Source organism: Phoca vitulina, unplaced genomic scaffold, assembly GCF_004348235.1.
Source record: "Phoca vitulina isolate PV1807 unplaced genomic scaffold, GSC_HSeal_1.0 scaffold33, whole genome shotgun sequence".
Taxonomy (NCBI): domain Eukaryota; kingdom Metazoa; phylum Chordata; class Mammalia; order Carnivora; family Phocidae; genus Phoca; species Phoca vitulina.
Window position 1 is genome coordinate 16,287,405 of NW_022589736.1, and position 12,309 is coordinate 16,299,713.

Below are 12,309 nucleotides of genomic sequence, written 5' to 3' on the forward strand. Positions count from 1 at the left end.
GCTCAGGTCATGATCCCTGGGTCCTGGGATCGAGCCCTGCATCGGGCTCCCTGCTCCGTGGGAAGCCTGCCTCTCCCTCTCCCATTCCCCCTGCTTGTGTTCCCTCTCTCGCTGCGCTGTGTCTCTCTGTCAAATAAATAAATAAAATCTTAAAAAAAAAAAAAGACCAAATGTCATACGTGTACAGGAATCTGAAGCATGTAAAGAATTTCCTTACTGATAGCTAATTAATAATAGGCATTCAAGATTGCTCTTCAATAAGTGATTTTTATATTTCTAAAGTAAGAAATTCTGTTACCTTTCTTTTGTTATTTTCATTAGAGCTAGAAGGACTTCTCAGGAGTTGACATTCTAACCCCGCCCCACTTGTTTTTAATGTAATGGTTGATGTCCTTAAATTGAATTTACCATCTTACAATTGTTTCAATTTGTCCCATCTGTGATTTGTTCCATTTTGCCTGTTTTCTCCTTTTTGAATTAATAGACTATGTTAAAAAATACCCTGTGTATCTCCACTATTGCCTTATTAGCCAAATGTGGGTTTTTTGTTTTGTTTTTAGAGAGGGAGGGGAGGGGCAGAGGGAGAGAGAGAATCTTAAGCAGGCTCCATGCCCAGCACAGAGCCTGATGTGGGGCTTGATCCCACAACCCTGAGATCATGACCCGAGCTGAGATCAAGAGTCAGATGCTTAACTGACTGAGCCCCCCAGGCGCTCCCAGCCATATGTTCTTGTTTTATTGTTTTAGTGGATGCTTTAGAATTTACGATATGCATTTTTAACTTATTACAGTCTATCTTCAAATATTATTCTTGGCTAAATTTATTCCTGAGCAATTTATTGTTTTTGATTCTATTGTAAATGGGTTTTTTTTAGTTTCTTTTTCAGATAGTATGTTGCTAGTATATAGAAACACAACTGATTTTTACATGTTGACTTTGTGTCCTGCAGCTTTTCTGAGTTCATATATTAGTTCCACCAGTTTTTTGGTGGAGTCTTTAGGGTTTTCTGTATATAAGATCGTGTCATCTGAAAACAGAGACACTTTTACTTCCTCCTTTCCAATTTAAATGTCTTTTATCTCTTTTCCCTGCCTAGCAGTTCTGGCTAGGACCCTAGAACTATGCTGAATAGAGTTATAAGAGTGGGCATTCTTGTCTTGTTCCTGACCTTAGAGGAAAATCTTTCAGCTTTTCACCGTTAAGTACGATGTTAGCTGTGGGCTTGGCATATAGAGCCTTTATATTTTTTTTTAAGATTTTATTTATTTATTTGAGAGAGAGAGAGAGCATGAGAGGGGGGTGAGGGGCAAAGGGAGAGGAAGGAACAGACTTCCCGCTGAGCATGGAGCCCGATATGGGGCTCTATCCCAGGACTCCGGGATCATGACCCAAGCAGAAGGCAGATGCCCAACCGACTGAGTCACCCAGGTGCCCATATATGGACTTTATTATGTTGAGATATGCTCCCTTCTATACCTAATGTGTTCAGAGTCTTTATTATGAAAGGTGTCAAATGCTTTTTACGCATCTATTGAAATGATCACTTGATTTATCCTTCATTCTGTTAATGTGGTGTATCATACTGACTGATCTCCATACATTGAACCACCACTGCATACCAGGGATAAATCCCCCTTGATCATACTATACGATCCTTTTAACATGCTGTTCAATTCCAGGTAAAATTTAAGAACCTTACAGGAGCATACTTCCATTTCCTCCTTCCGACTTTTGTTACTGTCTCTTGTATATAGCATAGAGTTTCATTTTGCTTTGCACAGCAATCTAAAGATCTTTTTCTTTGAATGGGTGAATTAAGCCCATTTACATTTATTGTTAAGACAATATGTTTGGTCTCTGCTCGGTCATATTATTCTATGTCATATTTATCATGCGTCTTTCACTATATGTGGTAGAATTGTTTTATCTCTTTAAATTTTTTATACTTTTTGTTATTTAAGAATATTTGTAATTTTGTTTTGTAATAATATTTGTAATTTTGCAGTTACCTTCATACTTTATATAATTTCCTTGGCCTTCTTATTCCTTCATTAGGCTTCTACTCTTTGCTTTGTCAAGTTTAATATCCTTAGACATACACCTATTATCTGTATGAAATCAATGAACTTAGTTCTATTTTCCCTTTTCTTCCTTTTCCCATTTAAAAACAAGTTGTATTATTTCCACTTTATCAGAACATTCATTTAGATATCGATCTTCCACCTTCCTCCCCTTCCTTTTTGTAGTCTTAGAATCACAATTAAAAATATTCTAAGCTCCCTACCAGTCTTTTTGCCAAATTTTCCCCAATCATCTCTTGATTGGATGAAGTCAGCTTCTAGGACAGGAACTGGAAACCTCCTGTGAAGGGCCAGAAAGTAAATGTTTGCAGTTTTGTGGGCCATACGTCCTTGTTGTAACAATTCAACTTTGCTGCTATCGCACACAAGCAGTCAGACACAAGACGTGCAAGCTGAGGATGGCTGTGTTCCAATAAAACTTTATTTACAAAAACAGGTGGCAGCGGTTTGACCAGTGGGCTATTGTTTGTTGGCTCCTGATTAATAAATTCCTTAGGCAAGGCTCATGATTACCATATTTTGTCAGTTCTTGCCTCTGTAGGACTTTGATACAGGAGATAAATTATTGTTGTATCTGGGGCACCTGGGTGGCTCAGTTGTTAAGCGTCTGTCTTCGGCTCAGGTCATGGTCCCAGGGTCCTGGGATCGAGCCCCGCATCGGGCTCCCTGCTTGGCAGGAAGACTGCTTCTCCCTTTCCCACTCCCCCTGCTTGTGTTCCTGCTCTCGCTGTGTGTGTCTCTCTCTGTCAAATAAATAAATAAAATCTTAAAAAAAATTTTAATTATTTTTGTATCTATATTCCTTAAGTTCCTTGAAAATTTTGCTTTACTGTTTTCTTGCTTTGTATTTTGCTATCAAAAAGTCTAATACCATGCTGATTTGCTTTCCCAATCAGATGACTTGTTAATTTGTCTGCAGGTCCAGAGGGTTTAAAATTTTTTTAATCTTCAAATTCTAATAATATGGGTCATATGATAGATTCTTTCGATAGTTTTGTATTTTATTTCAGTGAAATTTGCATAGATAATTTCAAGTCATAGTTCTTTTTGAGTGTTTTGTTTTGTTTAGCTTTCTTGAAGGTCTCCATTTATCCCTGTGTTGGAGCTTTCTCTGCCTTTTACAATGATTATTTTCTTTGGGGATCTTTTCCCTCTTTGTTTTCCTTTTCTTAGCTCTTGCATTCCTGTCCTTTCTATCCATTTAAATACTTTGCATTTATTATCTCAGAGACAACTTACTTTTAGTCGTTTTTTTTTGAAATAATTTGTGTCTTTTGATTCAATTTCTTTCCAGTATTCTGCCAGCTCTTTTTGCAACTGTCTATTCCTATTCAGAATTTTACATTTGTGAGGTACAGTGTTCTTGCATTTCTAGAATTTGTTGGATTAAACTTAATTCATGTTGGACTGTTGTATTAAGTCACCTTCTGCTTTGTGAGTTTAAATAACATTTTCATTAGCTGAAAAGTTTGATTTATAGGGGCGCCTCGGTGGCTCAGTTGGTTAAGCGGCTGTCTTCGGCTCAGGTCATGATCTCAGGGTCCTGGGATCGAGCCCCGCATCGGGCTCCCTGCTTGGTGGGGAGTCTGCTTCTCCCTCTGCCTGATGCTCCCCCTGCTTGTGCTCTCTCTCTGACCAATAAATAAAATCTTTTTAAAAAAGTTTGATTTATACTTTCTGTATTCTAGCTGTTATGTTTATTCCTGTTTTATGATACAGTGTGTTGGCTTTTCCTGACCAGCAATAACAGATCCAGATCGTCCTATCAAAACCAACGTGTTTAGTTGCTTACTTTGTTTCTTTGTTCAAGAGTGCCCTTTTCTGGGGAGTTTTAAAAAAATAAATGGCACCTTGTTTGAATGGTTGGGGATTCTGTGTTCTTCTGCTTCTTTGCTATTACCACGTTGCTTATCTTCAGCCCCTTCCTTCTTTATTTTTGTCATCAGACTTCCAAGAGAACCATCCCCTTTCCAAGGTGCCTTTCCCTCCCCTGGAAACACTGCCTTCCCAACATTAAACCTCTCTGTTCCCTCACGTCCTCCAAGACCATTTCTTTTACTCACCAGCCATGACTCTGATACCAAAAAACAACAACAAAATCCATTAACTGGAAGAGAGCCCTGTTATTAATGTATATTTTTTAATTATTGAAAGTATTTTCATATGAGGTTTTTCATCAACAGCTGATGGTTCAGTATAGGCAATTAAAAGCTGCTCCTTTAAACACATTCTAAATAGGAAATATACACAAATGAATAAAGAATAATACCACAAACTTAACCATGCCCACTGGCCCCCTTAAAGAGTAAGACATTGTAAGTGCAGTCTGCAGGTACTCCCTCTCCAATTGTATCTATTCTCTCCCTGCTTTTGGCCTCAAATACTGACCTAAGCAAGATGTCGTATCATTTCATGTATCTCTAACTTTATATATGTGTATCACATTGTAAACATTTCTCTAAAACTGGTTTTTCTCAATTTACTTTTTTGAGATTCATCATGTCGATATATGTATCTCTACTTCATTGATTTTTAACTCCTGTATGGTATTCCATCGTGTGACTATAACACAATTTATGTGTTATAGTTCTTCTTTTTATAGGCATTAAGGTCATTTTCATTGTTTTGCTATTGTTAATAATGTTTCTAGGAGCAGTCTTATATATGTCTTCTTACATATGTGTATAAGAAGGTCTACATCTAGGAGTGGAACTTCTGGATGGTAGGGTGTGAACGTCTTCAACTATATAAAATATTGCCAAATTGTTCTCCAAAGGAATAGTAAGGGTTTACACTGTCAAAGCAGTATATGAAAATTCTTACTGCTCTATATCCTTGACAATATTGTCAAATTTTTATGGGTTTTTTTTGCCAATCTGTGCATGAAATTATTCTGATTTTATTTTTTATCTAGTTTTACTGAGATGTAATTGACATGTAACATTGTGTAAGTTTAAGGTGAACAACATAATGGTTTATGTATATGTGCAAAATGATTACATGTTTAGTTAACATCCATCACCTCACATAGTTAGAATTTTTTTCTGTGATGATTTTTAAGATCTACTCTCTTAGCAACTTTCAAGTATACATAAAGTATTATTAACTGTAGTCACCTTGCTTTACCTTACATCCCCAGAAATTTATAGTAATCAAAACAGTATGGTATTGGCATAAAAACAGACACATAGGGACACCTGCGTGGCTCAGTCAGTTAAGCACCTGCCTTCAGCTCAGGTCATGATCCCAGGGTCCTGGGATGGAGTCACGCATCGGGCTCCTTGCTTGGTGGGGAGCCTGCTTCTCCCTCTGCCACTCCCCCTGCTTGTGTGCTCTCTCTCTCTCTCTTTGTGTCAAATAAATAAATAAAATCTTTAAAAAAAAAACCAGACATATAAAACAATAGAACATAATCAAGAGCCAGAACTAAGCCTGTGTATATGTGGTCAACTAATATTTGACAAGGGAGTCAGAACACTCAATGGAAAAGACAGTCTCTTAAATAAATGGTGCTGGGAAAACTGGATATCCACATGCAAAAGAATCAAAGTAGATCCCTATCTTATAGCACTTAGAAAAATTAACTCAAAATAGATTGAAGACTTCTTAAATATAGGACCTGCAATCATAAATATCCTACAAGAAAAGAGAGAAAAAGCTTCTTGACATTGGTCTTGGTGATGATTTTTTCTTTATATGACAACTAAAGCACAAACAACAGAAGCAAAATGAAGAAATGGGACTTTATCAAACAAAAAAGCTTCTGCCCAACAAAGGAAAAAATCAACAAAATGAAAATATCCCGAATGGGATAAAATATTTGCAAACCACACATCCAATAGGGGTTAATATCCAAACTATATAAGGAACTCATACAACTAAATAGCAAAAAAGCAAAACAAAGAACATTAAAAAAATCCAATTTCAAAAGGTAGGCAAAAGCAAAAACAAACAAATCTAATTTAAACTTGGGTGGAGGACCTAAACTGACATTTTTTCAAAGCAGACATCCAGATGCCCAAAAGACACATAGAAAGATGCTCAACATCACTCGTCATCAGAGAAATACAAATCAAAACCACAATAAGATGTCACTTTACATCTGCTGGAATGGTTATTCTCAAAAGACAAGAAATAACAAGTGTTGGTGAGGATGTGGAGAAAAGGGTACCCTTTGTATTCAGTCTTTTCCAGGTATTCTGTCAGCTCTTTTTACAGCAGTTTATTTCTATTCAGAATTTTAAATTTGTAAGTTACAGCGTTCTTGCATTTCTATAATTTATTTGACTAAATTCATGTTTGAGTGTTGTATTAAGTTTTCTTCTGCTTTGTAGTTTGTTTTGCTTTTTTTTTTACATTTTATTTTTTTCCCCTAAATAAATTTTTTTATTTCCAAGTTTTTATTTAAATTCCAGTTAATATACAGTGTAGTATTAGTTTCAGGTGTAGAATTTAGCGACTCAACCTAGTGTTCATTACAAGTGCCCTCATTAATGCCAATCACCTATTTCACCCATCCCCCCACTGACCACCCCCTGGTAACCTGCAATTTGTTCTCTATGATTAAGAGTCTGTTTCTTGGTTTGCCTCTCTTTCCCCCCACCCCATGTACGTTTGTTTTGTTTCTTAAATTCCACATATGAGTGAAATCATATGGTATTTGTCTTTTTCTGACTGACTTATTTCACTTAGCATAATACTCTAGTTCCATCCACGTCGTTGCAAATGGCAAGATTTCATTCTTTTTTATGTCTGAGTAATATTCCATTGTATATATATATATATACCACAACTTCTTTATCTATTCATCAGTCAATGGACATTTGAGTTCTTTCCATAATTTAGCTATTGTTGATAATGCTGCTATACATATCTCAGTGCATGTATCCCTTCAAGTTAGTATTTTTATATCCCTTGGGTAAATACCTTCAGTGTAACCACTGGATTATAGGGTAGTTCTATTTTTAACTTTTTGAGGAACCTCCATAGTGTTTTCCAGAGTGGCTGCACCAGCTTGCATTCCCACCAACAGTGCAAGAAGATTCCCCTTTCTCCGCATCCTCACCAACACCTGTTGTTTCCTGTCTTGTTAACTTTAGCCATTTTGACTTGTGTGAGGTGGTATCTCATTGTGGTTTTGATTTGGATTTCCATGATGAGCAACGTTGAGCATCTTGTTATGTGTCTGTTAGCGATCTGTATGTTTCCTTTTGGAAAATGTCTATTCATGTCTTCTGCCCATTTTTTAACTGGATTATTTGTTTTAGGGGTGTTGAATTTTATAAGTTCTTTATATATTTTGGACACTAACCCTTTTTTAATTATTTTTTAAGTAGGCTCCACACCCAATGTGGAGACCAATGTGGGACCCAAACTCTTGACCCTGAGATCAAGACCTGAGCTGAGATCGAGTCGGATGCTTAACCAACTGAGCCACACCGGCACCCTGGATATTAACCCTTTTTCAGGTAAGTCATTGAAAATATCTTCTCCCATTCTGTAGGTTGCTTTTAGTTTTGTGGATTGTTTCCTTCACTGTGCAGAGCCTTTTTATTTTGATATAATCCCAATAGTTTATTTTTGCTTTTGTTTCCCTTGCCTCGGGAGACATATCTAGAAAAATGTTGCTATGGCTGATGTCAAAGAGGTTACTGCCTGTGTCCCCCTTTGGAATTTTAATGGTGTCCTGTCTCACATTTAGGTCTTTCATCTATTTTGAATTTATTTCTGTGTATGGTGTAAGAAAGTGGTCCAGTTTTTCCCAACACCATTTGTTGCAGAGACTGTCTTTTTTTCTATTGGATATTCTTTCCTGTTTGTCAAAGATTAATTGACCATAGAGTTGTGGGTTCATTTCTGGGTTTTCTATTCTTTTCTATTGATCTGTGTCTATTTTGTACCAATAGTATACTGTCTTGATCACTACAGCTTTGTAATATAACTTGAAGTCTGGAATTGTGATATCTCCAAGTTTACTTTTCTTTTTCAAGATTACTTTGACTATTCGAGGTCTTTTGTGGTTCTATACAAATTTTAGGATTATTTGTTCTAGCTCTGTGAAAAATGCTGGTAGTATTTTGGTAAGGATTGCATTGAATGTGTAGATTGCTTTGGATAGTATAGACTTTTTAACAATATTTGTTCTTCCATTCCATGAGCATGGAATGTCTTTCCATTTCTTTGTGACATCTTCAATTTCTTTCATCAATGTTCTATAGTTTTCAGAGTACAGATCTTTTACCTCCTTGGTTAGGTTTATTCCTAGGTATCTTGTGGGTTTTGGTGCAATTGTAAATGGGATCAATTCCTTGATTTCTCTTTCTGCTGCTTCTTTATTGGTGTAGAGAAATGCAACGGATTTCTGTACGTTGATTTTGTATCCTTGACTTTACTGGATTCATGCATCAGTTCTAACAGTTTAGTGAAGTCTTTTGGGTTTTCTATATAGAGTATCATGTCACCCTCAAATAGTGAACGTTTGATTTCTTCCTTGCTGATTTGGATGCCTTTTGTTTCTTTGTGTTGTTTGACTGCTGAGACTAGGACTTCCAGTGCTCTGCTGAACAACATTGATGAGAATGGACACCCCTGTCTTGTTCCTGAATTTAGGGGAAAGCTCTCAGCTTTTCCCCATTGACGATGATATTTGCTGTGGGTTTTTTGTATATGGCCTTTATGATGTTGAGGTATGTTTCCTCTAACCCAGATAAAGTCTCCACTAAAAGAGAGAACTACAGGCCAGTATCTCTGATGAACATGAATGCAAAAATTCTAAATAAAATACTAGCAAACTGAATCCAACAGTACATTAAAAAAATCATTCACCACAATCAAGTGGGACTTATTCCTGGACTGCAAGGGATTCAATATTCACAAATCGATTAACATGATACTATACCACATTAATAAAAGAAAGGATAAGAACCATATGATCCTTTCAATAGATGCAGAAAAAGCAATCTGACAAAGTACAGCATCCATTCATGCTTTGTTTTTTTTACGAAGCATTTTCATCAGCTCAAAAATTTAGATTTAGGGGTGCCTGGGTGGCTCAGTCGTTAAGTGTCTGCCTTCCGCTCAGGTCACGATCCCAGGGTCCTGGGATCAAGCCCCACATCGAGCTCCCTGCTCAGTGAGAAGCCTGCTTCTCCCTCTCCCATTCCCCCTGCCTGTGTTCCCTCTCTTGCTGTCTCTCTCTCTGTCAAATAAATAAATAAAATCTTTAAAAAAAAAGTTAGATTTATACTTTTTGGTGTTTTTTTAAAGATTTTATTTACTTATTTGTCAGAGAGAGAGAGTGAGTGAGCACAAGCAGGGGGAGTGGCAGGCAGAGGGAGAGGGAGAAGCAGACTCCCCACTAAGCAGGGAGCCAGATGCGGGGCTCGATCCCAGGACCCTGGGATCATGACCTGAGCCGAAGGCAAATGCTCAACTGACTGAGCCACGTAGGTGTCCCAATTCATACTCTCTGTATCCCATTTCTAATATTTCTGTTTATGATGAGGTGTGTTGGCTTTTCCTGACCAGCAGCAACAGACCCAAGAAACTGTACAAGAGGGACCATAACCATGTTATGGTCTGCCAGGTGGTATGAGTAACTGAAATCTTTCTTTAAGGAGTATATCGATCCAGGCCTCCTCTGGGCATTTTCTCTTTAGAAAACAGCTTTTAATACTTTTAAAAAGCATTGAGGAACTCAAAGAGCTTTTGTTTACACGCGATATATCTGTCAATATAGAAATTAAAATGAAGACATTTTAAAGATATTTAACCTCTGGTAACATGAATTCACCCATTATATGTTGACATACATAGTATCTTTTTATGTAAAAGACTATATTTCCCCCCCAAAAAAGTAGTGAGAAGAGTGGCATTGTTTTACAGTTTTATAAATCTGTTTCATGTCTGTCTTCATAGGAGACAGCTAGATTCTCATTTCTGCTTCTGTATTCAAACTGTCACAGTGCCCCAGGTCATGTAGCCTCTGGAAAACTCAACTATGCACACATGGGCGAATGAGAGTTAAAAAGGCAAATAATATTTTAGTATTTTCCCGAAAATGGCCTTTTTTAACTACCTGAAAAGGTCTCAGGAGTTCCCGGGGGTTCTCCAGATCATACTTTGAGAACTGCTTTTCCTGCTCTCCCCATACTGCCCAGAGATCCATCCGGAGCTGGGAGTGCCATTTTGGTGGCAGGATGACACTGGAATTACTGGTCAACTTTCTTCTCCCCACTTTTACAAAGAGATAGGTCTCCCTGAAACTTGTAGAGGAAGAAATCCACTGCCAAACCTTGATCTAAAGACTTTTCCCCTCCATGGGCAGTTTTCAGTTTCTGAACACGCGTGTTAGCGGAAGTATCAGGCCTACACTGTTCATGTTTCAAGTCAAAGGCCCGGCCTCAGATTCCTCAGATAAAGAATTGTTGGAAGAACAAATGGGCTGTCTCCTTGTGGATTTTGGAGGCTCTCCCAAGGATTTTGCTGACAACAAATTTTGCAAGAATGTATTCCCAAACCGATGGCAGATAGACCCACTGTTAGTAATTACATGTGAGACAAGTGGGTTTTTTTTTTAAATATATATAATATATATATATAATATATATATATAATTATCTATAAAAACTGTAGATTGGCAGTTCTTGAGGCTGCTGATGCAGGAAGACAACATTCTAAGAGTTTGATTTCATCTTCTTTGGGGCCACCTGTGATCTTTTTAGTGGCTTGCAGTGCAGCCTGGGCCCAGAAATTGTACCTATAAAATATTTTTTTATATAAAAATAGGCTCTATTCAAGCTTTTATAGATACAATTTCTGTGCCCAGGAGCCACTGTAAGCCAGTAAAATATACAAATGGTTCAACATGCATGTTTCATCACTTAACAATTATGTGTTGAATAAATTAATGCCGGATCATTCTCATCTTCCTTAGACAGGTCAGCAGAAGCAGGTCCCTGCTTATGAAGTGTGGAGGTGTTCCAGGAGACAGAGTGGTTTGCCTTCTTGTGAATTTTGTTCCAGAGCTCATTGAGCTCCGAGGCCCAGGTCCATGCCTTTGTCTCTGGAGATGTGGATACAGACGCTTGATTCTTCCAAGAGGACTGAGTGTGAACATTCTGCAAAAGCCTTCCCCAATAATCCAAGCCTACAAATTGGCCTTCCTGTTCTAACTTCCCAGGGCAGTGACTGAGGGGCCAGCATCTGGCCCATTGTCACCATTGTACTCTGTCATGCTTTTCTCCTATCTCGCCTGGGTTTCCTTCCTTCAGTGAAGTTTCTAGAAGGCAGATGCTTGACAGATGCTTCTTTTATTTTCTCCACAAAGCCTGGAACTGGGTGTAGGATCACTGTGGCCAGTGCTGGGGACTAGAAGTTTAAGCAAGTAGCTACAAGAAGTGGCCCAGACAAAGTGGCCCAGAGTTGCCGCACCTTGAGAATAGGGACAATTCTGCCCATCCTCACGTCCCTCCATTCACTGCCCACCTCCGATTGGCGGAAAAGGCCACCACCCACCTTCTTGGGGGCTCCCTGGGTGGACCCATCTCTCTCCATTTCTGCCCACCGCCTCCTCCCAAGTGTGATCCTCACAGGGGCAGGGGTGTGTGTGGCTCGCTTAGCAGAGTCAGAATCAAAGAAACCCCAGCCCGACACCACCCCCTAAAAACGGAAAAGTAATCCAAATCACTGCACATCCAATGCAATAATGTATGCAGAGCTGGGCTTTAATACTCAAGACCTGCACAAATGTCCATGGCGTCATCTGCAGACTCCACTTAGCAGGATGGAAACCCTCTGCCTAGGGCCCTCGGACTGTGAGACTCCAGCTGGGTCTCGCCTGTCAGGGGAAGGGAGCAGAGAACCCCAGGTGTTGTGGGGAGGATTAGACGAGGCCACGCTTAGCTGACAGTTTGGCACAAAACCACAAGCAAGTTTTAAAAACAAAACACACACACAGAGAATTCACTACCAAAGGCTCTTGTGAGTTTTGTTACACTAACATTTCTCAAGGAGAGCCCCAGCTGTGGGGTAGTGAGCTGGGGTTCAACAACAGACACCAGAGAAATTGAAACGGAGCAGTTTACTACTTGAGGGTCCTGGAGGAGGTCCACAGCACGCCTGGGGGTGCCACGCGGGGGTCAAGGCCACGTGCACGCAGAGCGAGCCGCAGAACCGACAGCACAGGCCTCCGTTAGGGCGAGCGGGGGGAGGGCGTTGGCGGTCCCA